General features: G+C 46.3%; 1 long non-coding RNA gene across 2 annotated transcripts; it reads right to left on the bottom strand.

Annotated features, from left to right (window-relative positions):
- Positions 1 to 493: 493 nt before the first annotated feature.
- On the bottom strand, positions 494 to 12,461 carry LOC137546106 (uncharacterized). 2 transcript variants are annotated; one of them, XR_011026177.1, is made up of 5 exons: positions 12,402 to 12,461; positions 9,807 to 9,881; positions 9,171 to 9,285; positions 1,106 to 1,245; positions 494 to 779 (listed from the first exon to the last, which is right to left on the bottom strand). It is a non-coding gene; the product is annotated as an uncharacterized lncRNA (long non-coding RNA). The 2 variants fall into 2 exon arrangements; XR_011026176.1 differs by lacking the exon at positions 12,402 to 12,461 and adding an exon at positions 11,752 to 11,949.
- Between the last annotated feature and the right edge of the window lie 3,531 nt (positions 12,462 to 15,992).

Here is a 15,992-nt window from a genome sequence, read left to right as displayed (position 1 = left end):
GTGGGTTTATTTTTTTAAATGTAAGCTATTTTTTATGCTTTCCTCTTATCAAATATTACACACATGTAACATGGTTGAAAAAAAAGAACATCCGTCCATCAAGTTCAACCAGAAGGAAAAAACAAAAGTAAATCAAACAAACCACCTTTAACCTGCACATATGCCAGTTGATCAAGGGGAAGGTGAAAAACCTTACAAGGCTTGGACCAATTAGCCTAAAGCAATGGAAAAAATTCATTCCCGACTCCATATGGCAGTCAGATAAATCCCTGGATCAACTCTCCTGAGAATTACCTAATTAGAGCCATGGATGCCCTTCAATGCAAGGAAAACATCTAAGCCCTCTTTAAATGCAGATATAGAGGTTGCCATAACTACTTCCTGAGGTAAGATATTCCAGATTTTAACCACTCTCACTGTGAAGGACCCCTTTCTAAATAGATAGCAAAAGTTGTTTTCCTCCATACGCAGATCAACTCTAGGGACAAAAAGCTCATCTGCCAAGCTTTTGTATTGCCCTCTGATGTATTCATACATGTTAATCAGGTCGCCTCTCAGTCGTCTTTTTCCAAGCTCAACAAACCCAGTTTTTTCAGCCTTTCTTGGTAATGCCCAGCCTTTCATGGTAAGGGTTGGTTTAGTTTCTTCCTGTGATGACCCATTCCTCAGATATCCTCTCTCTCTGCTTTGTTGATTCCCTCTCAGTTTCAGTCAGCAGTAGTGGTTAGGTTCCTGCAGAGCCTCCTCGTGCCTCAGTAAACCATGTTACCTTACAGATGCTGAAAAGCAGAAAATTAACTGTTTAAAATGTAGAGAAAAAAAGCATGTCAGATGCAGGTAATGTCAACTTTAGGGTTTGCAGAGAAAAAGTTGGCAGCACTCATGAAAAAGAGATAATTTATTCTGCAGGTCTGGCTAGCTTGGTAAGATGATAATATGCATTAGTGAAATTACAACAGGGGAGAGATAAGGTCACGTGAAGGCCAACTGAGAAGAGAAAACTGGAATCTAAATAACACCACGCCACAACTGTACACATTATCCAACTTTGTTGAGTCATATCAATCAGTTATATTTATAAACTGATATTACAGCACTGACTCACCTGCACAAGCCCAGACTACTCAGAGAGATTCATAGTTGTCACCGCAGGACTATCTGCTGCGTCCACTCTACAGACTTCAGCCAATGATGGCATCCCAAGGAGCGTTCTTGTAGTTGGACGGATTTGCTAGTCAAAAAGGGCTAAAATCACAGATGTCAGAAAATGAGCACCCAACCCAACTGTTGTCTTTAGCAGTGTTCAGCTGGATCCTCCAGAGGCTTCCGGCATCTTCCTCTAGACCACCACAGCTGTCCAGAACCTTGTTGAAGATTGTGTTTGTGCTTCTCTTTATGCACAAGTCTGGCTGCAATGCTGCATCTGTGCAGTAGCACGGAGCTGATCGTGGACGAGCATCTCTGGCTTACTGCACAGGCACAGCCGTACTCACGCAGACGCAGTATAGTGGCTGCGGTCATGCACCAAGAGGAGCACAGCCATGTAATATTACATATCTAACAAGTTATTGTCTGATACGTTCTCGGGGTCTGTATGTGGCAGTGGTGGAGGCCAGGACTTGGGAAGCCTCTGCAGCATCCACAGCCTTTCCTTTTCTTAGGTAAGTATAGGGTTTTTCTTTCCGCGTACGTACAAAAAGGGCGCCTGGACAAAAAGGGCGCGGGGTGTAAACTCTAAATAATAATTAATCATTAATAGGGTTTATAAATATAGTGTGCTATATTTCGTTTACAAATAATGTTTAACAAAATTATAAATCATTAAATAATGTTTATGAAATCGGAAATTGTGAAAACGTTAATCTTCCCTGTTTCAAAAGTTAAACTTATAATTACGTTTATAAAAAAAACCAATAATATATGTTTAATTGTTATAATTGTATATTATTGTGAATAACCGTCATTTATGGTTTGTTCTTATAATAAAATCTGAAAATATTGTTTATAAAGATGATATAAATATAACTACGTTCGTAATAAGTGTTGTAATACATTACTAATTATTACTAAAATTTTAATAAAACTATACCTAAGCCTACTCTTACACAGAACCCTACCTGTACCTATCCCTAACCCCTAGACTCCCCTGTTGGTGCCTAAACCTAAGACCCCCCTGTTGGTGCCTAAACCTAAGACCCCCCTGTTGGTGCCTAAACCTAAGACCCCCCTGTTGGTGCCTAAACCTAAGACCCCCCTGTTGGTGCCTAAACCTAAGACCCCCCTGTTGGTGCCTAAACCTAAGACCCCCTGTTGGTGCCTAAACCTAAGACCCCCCTGTTGGTGCCTAAACCTAAGACCCCCCTGTTGGTGCCTAAACCTAAGACCCCCCCCCCCTGTTGGTGCCTAAGTAACCCTCCCTGTACCTACCCCTAACCCCTAGACCCCCCTGTTGGTGCCTAAACCTAAGACCCCCCTGTTGGTGCCTAAACCTAAGACCCCCCTGTTGGTGCCTAAACCTAAGACCCCCCTGTTGGTGCCTAAACCTAAGACCCCCCCTGTTGTTGCCTAAGTACCCCTCCCTGTACCTACCCCTAACCCCTAGACCCCCCTATTGGTGCCTAAACCTAAGACCCCCCTGTTGGTGCCTAAACCTAAGACCCCCCTTTATTATGTGGATAATAATGTTTTACTAATTGTGGATTCAAAAAATATTTTGCAATTTACGTTACGTACTGATCGCTTTATTTTGTGCATAATAATGTTTTACAAACAGTAAGGGATAAAACTTTAAATAATGTTTTAATTATTTAACCACTTCAGGACCACAGTCTTTTCGCCCCTTAAGGACCAGAGCCTTTTTCTCCATTCAGACCACTGCAGCTTTCACGGTTTATTGCTCGGTCATACAACCTACCACCTAAATGAATTTTACCTCCTTTTCTTGTCACTAATACAGCTTTCTTTTGCTGCTATTTGTTTGCTGCTGCGAGTTTTAGTTTTTATTATATTCATCAAAAAAGACATGAATTTTGGCAAAAAAATGACTTTTTTAACTTGCTGTGCTGACATTTTTCAAATAAAGTAAAATTTCCTATACATTTGAGCGCGAAAGTTATTCTGCTACATGTCTTTGATAAAAAAAAAACCATTCAGTGTATATTTATTGGATTGGGTAAAAGTTATAGCGTTTACAAACTATGGTGCCAAAAGTGAATTTTCCCATTTTCAAGCATCTCTGACTTTTCTGCGCACCTGTCAGGTTTCATGAGGGGCTAAAATTCCAGGATAGTACAAATACCCCCCAAATGACCCCATTTTGGAAAGAAGACATCCCAAAGTATTCAGTGAGAGGCATGGTGAGTTCATAGAAGATTTTATTTTTTGTCACAAGTTAGCGGAAAATGACACTTTCTGACAAAAAAAAGAAAAAAAAAAAGTTTCCATTTCTTCTAACTTGCGACAAAAAAAAATGAAATCTGCCACAGACTCACTATGCTCCTCTCTGAATACCTTGAAGTGTCTACTTTCCAAAATGGGGTCATTTGTGGGGTGTGTTCACTGTCCTGGCATTTTGGGGGGTGCCTAATTGTAAGCACCCCTGTAAAGCCTAAAGATGCTCATTGGACTTTTGGCCCCTTAGCGCAGTTAGGCTGTAAAAAAGTGCCACACATGTGGTATTGCCATACTCAGGAGAAGTAGTATAATGTGTTTTGGGGTGTATTTTTACACATACCCATGCTGGGTGGGAGAAATATCTCCGTAAATGACAATTGTTTAATTTTTTTTACACACAATTGTCTATTTATAGAGATATTTCTCCCACTCAGCATGGGTATGTGTAAAAATACACCCCAAAACACATTATACTACTTCTCCTGAGTACGGCGATACCACATGTGTGGCACTTTTTTGCACCCTAACTGCGCTAAGGGGCCCAAAGTTCAATGAGTACCTTTAGGATTTCACAGGTCATTTTGAGAAATTTCGTTTCAAGACTACTCCTCACGGTTTAGGGCCCCTAAAATGCCAGGACAGTATAGGAACCCCACAAATTACCCCATTTTAGAAAGAAGACACCCCAAGGTATTCCGTTAGGAGGATGGTGAGTTCATAGAAGATTTTTTTTTTTTGTCACAAGTTAGCGGAAATTGATTTTAATTGCTTTTTTTCACAAAGTGTCGTTTTCCGCTAACTTGTGACAAAAAATAAAATCTTCTATGAACTCACCATACTCCTAACGGAATACCTTGGGGTGTCTTCTTTCTAAAATGGGGTCATTTGTGGGGTTCCTATACTGCCCTGGCATTTTAGGGGCCCTAAACCGTGAGGAGTAGTCTTGAAACCAAATGTCGCAAAATGACCTGTGAAATCCTAAAGGTACTCATTGGACTTTGGGCCTCTTAGCGCACTTAGGGTGCAAAAAAGTGCCACACATGTGGTACCGCCGTACTCAGGAGAAGTAGTATAATGTGTTTTGGGGTGTATTTTTACACATACCCATGCTGGGTGGGAGAAATATCTCTGTAAATGACAATTGTTTGATTTTTTTTTACACACAATTGTCCATTTACAGAGAGATTTCTCCCACCCAGCATGGGTATGTGTAAAAATACACCCCAAAACACAATATACTACTTCTTCTGAGTACGGCGATACCACATGTGTGACACTTTTTTGCAACCTAGGTGCGCTAAGGGGCCTAACGTCCTATTCACAGGTCATTTTGAGGCATTTGGATTCTAGACTACTGCTCACGGTTTAGGGCCCCTAAAATGCCAGGGCAGTATAGGAACCCCACAAGTGACCCCATTTTAGAAAGAAGACACCCCAAGGTATTCTGTTAGGAGTATGGTGAGTTCATAGAAGATTTTTTTTTTTGTCACAAGTTAGCGGAAAATGACACTTTGTGAAAAAAAAAACAATACATATCAATTTCCGCTAACTTGTGACAAAAAATAAAATCTTCTATGAACTTATCATACACCTAACAGAATACCTTGGGTGTCTTCTTTCTAAAATGGGGTCACTTGTGGGGTTCCTATACTGCCCTGGCATTTTAGGGGCCCTAAACCGTGAGGAGTAGTCTTGAACCCAAATGTCTCAAAATGACCTGTGAAATCCTAAAGGTACTCATTGGACTTTGGGCCCCTTAGCACAGTTAGGCTGCAAAAAAGTGTCACACATGTGGTATCGCCGTACTCAGAAGAAGTAGTATAATGTGTTTTGTGGTGTATTTTTACATATAACCATGCTGGGTGGGAGAAATATCTCTGTAAATGACACATTTTTGATTTTTTTTACACACAATTGTCCATTTACAGAGAGATTTCTCCCACCCAGCATGGATATGTGTAAAAATACACCACAAAACACATTATACTACTTCTCCTGAGTATGGCGATACCACATGTGTGACACTTTTTTGCAGCCTAGGTGCGCTAAGGGGCCCAACGTCCTATTCACAGGTCATTTTGAGGCATTTGTTTTCTAGACTACTCCTCACGGTTTAGGGCCCCTAAAATGCCAGGGCAGTATAGGAACCCCACAAGTGACCCCATTTTAGAAAGAAGACACCCCAAGGTATTCCGTTAGGGGTATGGTGAGTTCATAGAAGATTTTATTTTTTGTCACAAGTTAGTGAAAAATGACACTTTGTGAAAAAAACAATAAAAATCCAATTTCCGCTAACTTTTGACAAAAAATAAAATCTTCTATGAACTCATCATACACCTAACAGAATACCTTGGGGTGTCTTCTTTCTAAAATGGGGTCACTTGTGGGGTTCCTATACTGCCCTGGCATTTTACGGGCCCAAAACTGTGAGTAGTCTGGAAACCAAATTTCTCAAAATGACTGTTCAGGGGTATAAGCATCTGCAAATTTTGATGACAGGTGGTCTATGAGGGGGCAAATTTTGTGGAACCTTTCATAAGCAGGGTGGCCTCTTAGATGACAGGATGTTTTGGGCCTGATCTGATGGATAGGAGTGCTAGGGGGGTGACAGGAGGTGATTGATGGGTGTCTCAGGGGGCGGTTAGAGGGGAAAATAGATGCAATCAATGCACTGGGGAGGTGATCGGAAGGGGGTCTGAGGGGGATCTGAGGGTTTGGCCGAGTGATCAGGAGCCCACACAGGGCAAATTAGGGCCTGATCTGATGGGTAGGTGTGCTAGGGGGTGACAGGAGGTGATTGATGGGTTTCTCAAGGTGTGATTAGAGGGGGGAAATAGATGCAAGCAATGCACTAGCGAGGTGATCAGGGCTGGGGTCTGAGGACGTTCTGAGGTGTGGGCGGGTGATTGGGTGCCCGCAAGGGGCAGATTAGGGTCTAATCTGATGGGTAACCGTGACAGGTGGTGATAGGGGGTGATTGATGGGTAATTAGTGGGTGTTTAGAGGAGAGAAGAGATGTATACACTGCACTTGGGAGGTGATCTGATGTCGGATCTGCGGGCGATCTATTGGTGTGGGTGGGTGATCAGATTGCCCGCAAGGGGCAGGTTAGGGGCTGATTGATGGGTGGCAGTGACAGGGGGTGATTGATGGGTGGCAGTGACAGGGGGTGATTGATAGGTGATTGACAGGTGATCAGTGGGTTATTACAGGGAATAACAGATGTAAATATTGCACTGGCGAATTGATAAGGGGGGGTCTGAGGGCAATCTGAGCGTGTGGGCGGGTGATTGGGTGCCCGCAAGGGGTAGATTAGGGTCTAATCTGATGGGTAACAGTGACAGGTGGTGATAGGGGGTGATTGATGGGTAATTAGTGGGTGTTTAGAGGAGAGAAGAGATGTATACACTGCACTTGGGAGGTGATCTGATGTCGGATCTGCGGGCGATCTATTGGTGTGGGTGGGTGATCAGATTGCCCGCAAGGGGCAGGTTAGGGGCTGATTGATGGGTGGCAGTGACAGGGGGTGATTGATGGGTGGCAGTGACAGGGGGTGATTGATAGGTGATTGACAGGTGATCAGTGGGTTATTACAGGGAATAACAGATGTAAATATTGCACTGGCGAATTGATAAGGGGGGGTCTGAGGGCAATCTGAGCGTGTGGGCGGGTGATTGGGTGCCCGCAAGGGGTAGATTAGGGTCTAATCTGATGGGTAACAGTGACAGGTGGTGATAGGGGGTGATTGATGGGTGATTGATGGGTAATTAGTGGGTGTTTAGAGGAGAGAATAGATGTAAACAATGGATTTGGGAGGTGATCTGATGTCGGATCTGCGGGCGATCTATTGGTGTGGGGGGGTGATCAGATTGCCCGCAAGGGGCAGGTTAGGGGCTGATTGATGGGTGGCAGTGACAGGGGGTGATTGACGGGTGATTGACAGGTGATTGACAGGTGATTGACAGGTGATCAGGGGGGATAGATGCATATAGTACACGGGGGGGGGGGGGTCTGGGGGGGGGGTCTGGGGAGAATCTGAGGGGTGGGGGGTGATCAGGAGGGGGCAGTGGGCAGGGGGGGGGATAAAAAAAAAATAGCGTTGACAGATAGTGACAGGGAGTGATTGATGGGTGATTAGGGGGGTGACTGGGTGCAAACAGTGGTCTGGGGGGTGGGCAGGGGGGGGTCTGAGGGGTGCTGTGGGCGATCAGGGGGCAGGGGGGGGGAAATCAGTGTGCTTGGGTGCAGACTAGGGTGGCTGCAGCCTGCCCTGGTGGTCCCTCGGACACTGGGACCACCAGGGCAGGAGGCAGCCAGTATAATAGGCTTTGTATACATTACAAAGCCTATTATACATATGTGCAGCGGCGATCCGGGTGGTAGTAACCCGCCGGCGCTTCCGAACGGCCGGCGGGTTACTACGAGCGGTGGGCGGAGCCAGTCCCCGGCGGCTGATCGCGTCACGAATGACGCGATCGCCGCATAGCCACTCCCGCAGCCGCCCCCGCCGATGGGCGTATTGCGGTCGTTTGGGCCCGGACTTTGCCGCCGCCCATCGGCTGGGGGCGGTCCTCAAGTGGTTAAATAAGATAAATATGTTTAGTATTTTCATAAACGTTATTCGGCACGGGTGCATTTTATAAACGTAAATCACCACAAGTTCAGTTATAAATCATTAAACATCGCCGGGCGCCGTTTGTAAACTTTATTTAGCTCCTGGCGCCGTTTATAAACTTTATTTAGCTCCGGCGCCCTTTTTTCCTACTCGGCGCCCATTAAACGCTATTTATTATGGGAGTGAATGGCGGCGCCCTTTTTGTCCACTAGCGGCATGCGCCCTTTTTTCCCAGCTCCTTTCTTTCCTGTGCCACTTATTACAGACTACATGATGAGTATTTGGTCATTACATTTTAAAGGACTATAAAGTAAAGAATATGACTGAATCCAGAGAATGGGTATTCAGTGAGCTCTGGTAAAGGTGCAGGGAGCGAGCACATAGCAAATTTACTGTTACTTCCGCAAACCATGTAGATAGTGTTGGGCAATTAGCACAACCTGCGTTACCTAAGTAACACTCGCATTGCTAGGGTAACTTGCACTATGCAACTGACACTCTTGTCTGAGTACGTTCCAAGTTTGTACAATTATCTACATCCTGCTTTCTTGTTTCTCAGCTTTGCTGAAGGGGAGGGAGGGATAGGCTTAATAAATGCCGTCTCCTGCCCACCCCCTCTCATAGATTATTAATAATTAGGGATGGGACGAATCCATAATTTTTTCGAATCCGAATCCGAATCTGAAAAGGTTCTCGAATATCTCGAACCTTTCGAATCCCGAATCTAACGAATCCTGCACATAAGAATTGTGCGATCCGTGGTATAGTTGCCCCTAGTATAAATAGCCAGGCATAGGTGCCCCCAGTACAGGTAGCCAGGCATATGTGCCCCCAGTACAGGTAGCCAGGCATAGGTGCCCCCAGTACAGGTAGCCAGGCATAGGTGCCCCCAGTACAGGTAGCCAGGCATAGGTGCCCCCAGTACAGGTAGCCAGGCATAGGTCCCCCCCCCAGTATAGGTAGCCAGGCATAGGTGCCCCTAGTATAGGTAGCCAGGCATAGTTGCCCTCAGTATAGATAGCCAGGCATAGGTGCCGCCAGTATAGGTAGCTTATGGTTCAGGTGCCCACAGTTTAGCTAGCGTAGCCAGGCATAGGTAGTCAGGTACAGTACATTGTGCCCCTCAAAGACAAACAGAATGCGAGTATAGTACTTTTCTTACTGTAGCAAGATGTCTGTGGTGGTCTCTGTCTTGGGCGGCAGCTTGTGTGAGGCTCGGGCGGCAGCTTGTGTGAGGCTCAGGCAACAGCGAGTATCTGGCTTGTGTGGGGCTTGGACTGCAGGCATTCATAAAGGGAGAAGGGTAGGAAAGGCTCATTATATGAGTTCAACCAAACCGTTTTTCTCAAAGAACAAGCACATGATAATCAAATGAAATGACAGTATAGGTAGCTTCTGGTAAAGGTGCCCCCAGTATAGAGATAGCCAGGCATAGTTGCCCCCAGTATAGATAGCCAGGCATAGGTGCCCCCTAGTACAGGTAGCCAGGCATAGGTGCCCCCTAGTACAGGTAGCCAGGCATAGGTGCCCCCAGTATAGATATCCAGGCATAGGTGCCCCCAGTATAGATAGCCAGGCATAGGTGCCCCCCAGTATAGGTAGCCACTAGCCAGGCATAGGTGCCCCCAGTATAGGTAGCCAGGCATAGTTGCCCTCAGTATAGATAGCCAGGCATAGGTGCCCCCAGTATAGGTAGCTTATGGTTCAGGTGCCCACAGGTAGCCAGGCATAGGTAGTCAGGTACAGTACATTGTGCCCCTCAAAGACAAACAGAATGCGAGTATAGTACTTTTCTTACTGTAGCAAGATGTCTGTGGTGGTCTCTGTCTTGGGCGGCAGCTTGTGTGAGGCTCAGGCAACAGCGAGTATTGGACTGCAGGCATTCATAAAGGGAGAAGGGTAGGAAAGGCTCATATGAGTTCAACCAAACCTTTTCTCAAAGAACAAGCACATGATAATTAAAATGACAGTATAGGTAGCTTCTGGTAAAAGTGCCCCCAGTATAGGTAGCCAGGCATAGGTGCCCCCAGTATAGGTCCCCCCAGTATAGATAGCCAGGCATAGGTGCCCCCTAGTACAGGTAGCCAGGCATAGGTGCCCCCTAGTACAGGTAGCCAGGCATAGGTGCCCCCAGTATAGATATCCAGGCATAGGTGCCCCCTAGTACAGGTAGCCAGGCATAGGTGCCCTCTAGTACAGGTAGCCAGGCATAGGTGCCCCCTAGTACAGGTAGCCAGGCATAGGTGCCCCCCAGTATAGGTAGCCAGGCATAGGTCCCCCCCAGTATAGGTAGCCAGGCATAGGTCCCCCCCAGTGTAGGTAGCCAGGCATAGGTCCCCCCAGTGTAGGTAGCCAGGCATAGGTCCCCCCCAGTGTAGGTAGCCAGGCATAGGTCCCCCCAGTGTAGGTAGCCAGGCATAGGTGCCCCCCAGTGTAGGTAGCCAGGCATAGGTCCCCCCCAGTATAGGTAGCCAGGCATAGGTCCCCCCCAGTGTAGGTAGCCAGGCATAGGTCCCCCCCAGTGTAGGTAGCCAGGCATAGGTCCCCCCCAGTGTAGGTAGCCAGGCATAGGTCCCCCCCCGTGTAGGTAGCCAGGCATAGGTCCCCCCTAGTGTAGGTAGCCAGGCATAGGTCCCCCCCAGTGTAGGTAGCCAGGCATAGGTCCCCCCAGTGTAGGTAGCCAGGCATAGGTCCCCCCCCAGTGTAGGTAGCCAGGCATAGGTCCCCCCAGTGACGGTAGCCAGGCATAGGTCCCCCCCCAGTGTAGGTAGCCAGGCATAGGTCCCCCCCAGTGTAGGTAGCCAGGCATAGGTCCCCCCCAGTGTAGGTAGCCAGGCATAGGTCCCCCCCCAGTGTAGGTAGCCAGGCATAGGTCCCCCCCAGTGTAGGTAGCCAGGCATAGGACCCCCCCCACCACAAAATACAAGTAGGCCGCCCGACCTCATGTAGGCCCGCAACAGCCCGCACCCGACCCCGCCCGACCCCCACCCCCCTCATCCATCCAGCCAGGCAGGCAGGCAAGCAAGCAAGGTCTTCTAGGGCGGCACCCCACCCCACATACTGTACCTGACCTGTTGCTTCTTCTTCTCCGTCCGTCCACGCCTTCAGCTCTTGCGACGTCCGCGCCGGGTCTTCTCCGCGAGAGCGACGTCTTCAAGGGGCAGCGTCAACGTCATCACGCGGCGAGGGGGAGCGACGCGCGGATGGAACGCGAACGCGAGGTCGGAGGTGGTCGCGATGACGTCACAAGCGACGCGTAATGCGACGAAATGATGCGGCGGGTTGCGCGGATTCGTCGGATTCGAATGCGCGCAAATGGCATGGGGATTTGAATCCACGAATCTCGAATCTTTGTTAAGATTCGATGGATTTGTGGATTCGACGGATTCGAAGTCCCATCCCTATTAATAATGATTAGATTTGCATGCCAGTTATAAATACTCTGGTAAAGTCACTCCGGTACTGAGTTTAAAAGAATGGATCTGTACCTTCTATGTAACTGCTCTCCTGCAGGGCCTAAGTGATTATTCAAAGAATTAAGTTTGATGATACTATTGATTCTTTTGAGTTGGAATTCATTTTCGCTTGTTGCTGCCCTATCACCATCATTCCCATTGAAATAAACACCTGCAACTGCATTTTACAATCTTCCTTATTTTAGACAAGGTGCTGAAACGATTATGTCGCAGCTCTAAACATAAATGCAGAGTACAAAGCTTGAGGCCAAAACTCTTATTTATTACCGGTATATCATTCAGGGTAAACTTAGGTTAATAGCTGGTGCTTCTTGTCCTTCAGGATTTAGCTTTTTTGTCAATTTGTTAACACAGGCTGGATGCAGATCTGCTGAATCTGGTTACATGGGGAACAGGGATTCCAGCCAGGAGTCAGATAACTGTGGCATTTTGGATAATATAATGTGGAAATGATTCACAGACGCACTTCCTTTTTTCAGAGGAAAGATGTGACCATGAACACATAGCAGCTGATGCTGTCACATGACACGTCTGGGGTCATGTGACATACCTGCCCATAATTACTCATACAAATACTGAGTGGATAAACGCAGCAAAGGAGCTGAAAGAAACTGTCCCAGGGTCTGTAAAAACTTGAGGAAAACTTGAGTAAAATAAAATATTGTAGTTCTATGTATATAATTATTAATTATAGTGGTGTCTAGGCTTATTAGGCCAGACAGGTAAACCTACAGGTATTTTGTTATTATTGCTTGCGATGCTGATGTGAGCTCTTACATATGTGAATGTAATGATTTTATATGACGCTAGTTAGTTACAAACAAGTACCTGTGTATAATTAAAGAGGAACTGTAACCCAGGATTGAACTTTATCCCAATCAGTAGCTGATATCCCCTTTTCCAAAAGAAATCTTTACCTTTTCTTGAATAGATCATCGGGGATATCTGTATGGCTAATACTGTAGTGAAACCCCTCCCACAGTGTGATGTCAGGTGTTTCCTGTATGTGAACATCATTGCATTGTGGGAAATAATGGCTGTTTTCAACTACTAAGCAACCAGTTATCTCCCTTTCTGCATGGAACTCTCATTAAAGAGAACCCGAGGTGGGTTTGAAAAATATTATCTGCATACAGAGGCTGGATCTGCCTATACAGCCCAGCCTCTGTTGCTATCCCAAACCCCCCTAAGGTCCCCCTGCACTCTGCAATCCCTCATAAATCACAGCCACTCTGCTGACAAACAGCTTGTCAGAGCTGGCTGTGTTTATCTCTATAGTGTCAGTCTGCTGCTCTCCCCGCCTCCTGCAGAACTCCAGTCCCCGCCTGCATCCCTTCCCTCCCTGCTAATTGGAGGGAAGGGACAGGGGCAGGGACCGGAGCTATGCAGGAGGCGGGGGAGCAGCTGAGACTGACACTACAGATGTAAACACAGCCTCACAGCACGGCTGTGATTTATGAGGGATTGCAGAGTGCAGGGGGACCTTAGTGGGGTTTGGGATAGCAACAGAGGCTGGGCTGTATAGGCAGATCCAGCCTCTGTATGCAGATAACATTCTTTAAACACACCTCGGGTTCTCTTTAAAGGACCACTATCATGAAAAAAGTAGGCAGTTAAGATTTGACAGAACTGACAGGTTTTGGGCCAGTCCATCTCCTCATGGGGGATTCTCAGGGTTTTATTTGTTTTCAATAGCATTTCCTGAACAGGTGGCCACACACCATACAATTTTTTAAATATCTGTTCACTTTAAGAATTACAATCAATTTTTCTGACTGATTGTAACATTTAAAAAATATGACCAATGTATCACACACATATGTTACATTTTCCCCCAATTATAATAAAAATGATTGGAAACTGAGAAAATTGCTAGGGTGTGTATATTAATAAACTGACAATCTAACACTCCATACAATCTTTAGAAAATTGAAAAAAAATTCCAGCATTCTGGATCAATAAAAATAGCGCCCTCTACTGTTTAAACTTCCTGCCGGGCTAGAAGAAGTGAGGCATGCCGGACCTGGAGACCAGAGCGCAGACAGAGCAGCAGTGACCGGGGGACTGGAGTCGCGCCGGCGGAGCAGGTAATGTATGCGGGCGGGCGGGGGCAGCAGCAGCAGCACCACAACAACAGATTGTGAACGGTTTCAGGCTGAAATCGGATCACAATCTGTTTGCAGTAAAGGTAGCCATACGATCCCTCTCTGATCAGATTCAATCAGAGAGGTATCTATCTGTTGGTCGAATCTGATGGCAAATCGACCAGTGTATGGCTACCTTAAGAGTTAACCTCCTTGCCGGTTATCCCGAGCTCAGCTCGGGGTAACCTGCGCAGGAGGATATCTCAGGCCCCGCTGGGCCGATTTGCATAATTTTTTTTTTGTTACAAGCAGCTAGCACTTTGCTAGCTGCTTGTAACTTCCGATCGCCGCCGATCCGCCGCAATCCGCCGCGCCGAGTCGCTCCCCCCCGCCCCAGAGCCCTGCGCTGCCTGGCCAATCAGTGCCAGGCAGCGTTGAGGGGCGGATCGGGATTCCCTATGACGTCCCGACGTCCATGACGCCGGTGACGTCATCCCGCCCCGTCGCCATGGCGACCGGGGAAGCCCTGCAGGAAATCCCGTTCTCAACGGGATTCCCTGCATACTCTGATCGCCGAAGGCGATCGGAGTGGGTGGGGGGATGCCGCCGCTTAGCGGCTATCATGTAGCGAGCCCTTGGCTCGCTACATGATTTAAAAAAAAAAAAATTAAAAAAATGTGCGCCGCTGCCTCCTTGCCGGATTTTTTAGACCGGCAAGGAGGTTAAATATCAACTGAGGTCTATCTATTTCTGGTGGATCAATCATAGCTCTTGTGTACAGCCAACTATACTAATGTTTTACTTATTTGATGACCAGCAATGTCTGTACGTCAGCAAACACAACACATTAAACAATAAGCTGGATAGGAGGTACATGTAGCATGTGCTACAGTAGTATACTTCATTCAGTATTGCTGGTATGTTACCTCTCTGCATGGAATCCCATTATCTAGGTAAAAATCAACATTCCACAGTACTAGGATTTGTGCTGAGAGAAGTATGTGGTCTATCACTGGAATTCTTCTTATAATATTGTGAGTTACTCGGTCACCTCTGGTTTAAAATTTCCTAAGTAACTTGCCAAGAACAAGCAGGCAGGCATTGAAGTAATGACTCCCTCTCTGTATAACTGTTCTGGATCTGTGCATCAGAATGTTTTTATGCAATGGGATGGGCATGACAGACAGTCTACTAAATTCCCTCTAGATTGTAAGCTCACAAAGGGCAGGGACCACCTCCTATTGTTTCTTATTTTGATACAATTAACCATATGAACACGTATCAATTTTAGTGATGTCCATTCCACACATTGGGCTTGATTAACAAAAGCGTGATAACTCAGTCTAAACGCCTAATAAGACTGATAAGAAATTCCCTTTTTTACCTCTTTCTTGCACTCGAAGCCATTTTGTGCTAGGAAAGGGTTTTATAGTTGGAATTTCTTATCAGTGAGGGTCATTCTGTAGTCACTTCCTGTCTGAGTCAGGACTGAGTCAGCCACTTACATACCTGATATTTAACTCTTTCAGGCAGAGAAAGAAAACAAATGAACACAGCATACAGGGAGTGCAGAATTATTAGGCAAATGAGTATTTTGACCACATCATCCTCTTTATGCATGTTGTCTTACTCCAAGCTGTATAGGGTCGAAAGCCTACTACTAATTAAGCATATTAGGTGATGTGCATCTCTGTAATGAGAAGGGGTGTGGTCTAATGACATCAACACCCTATATCAGGTGTGCATACGGTAATTATTAGGCAACTTCCTTTCCTTTGGCAAAATGGGTCAAAAGAAGGACTTGACAGGCTCAGAAAAGTCAAAAATAGTGAGATATCTTGCAGAGGGATGCAGCACTCTTAAAATTGCAAAGATTCTGAAGCGTGATCATCGAACAATCAAGCGTTTCATTCAAAATAGTCAACAGGATCGCAAGACGCGTGTGGAAAAAGCAAGGCGCAAAATAACTGCCCATGAACTGAGAAAAGTCAAGCGTGCAGCTGCCAAGATGCCACTTGCCACCAGTTTGGCCATATTTCAGAGCTGCAACATCACTGGAGTGCCCAAAAGCACAAGGTGTGCAATACTCAGAGACATGGCCAAGGTAAGAAAGGATGAAAGACGACCACCACTGAACAAGACACACAAGCTGAAACGTCAAGACTGGGCCAAGAAATATCTCAAGACTGATTTTTCTAAGGTTTTATGGACTGATGAAATGAGAGTGAGTCTTGATGGGCCAGATGGATGGGCCCGTGGCTGGATTGGTAAAGGGCAGAGAACTCCCAGTCCTACTGCCAGTTTCTGAAAGACACCTTCTTCAATCAGTGGTACATGAAGAAGTCTGCATCCTTCAAGAAAAGCATGATTTTAATGCAGGACAATGCTCCATCACACGTGTCCAAGTACTTCACAGCGTGGCTG

This window comes from Hyperolius riggenbachi, chromosome 1, assembly GCF_040937935.1.
Source record: "Hyperolius riggenbachi isolate aHypRig1 chromosome 1, aHypRig1.pri, whole genome shotgun sequence".
Taxonomy (NCBI): Eukaryota; Metazoa; Chordata; class Amphibia; order Anura; family Hyperoliidae; genus Hyperolius; species Hyperolius riggenbachi.
The sequence above is the reverse complement of the archived record's forward strand: the minus strand, read 5'-3'. Positions and strand labels throughout refer to the sequence as shown.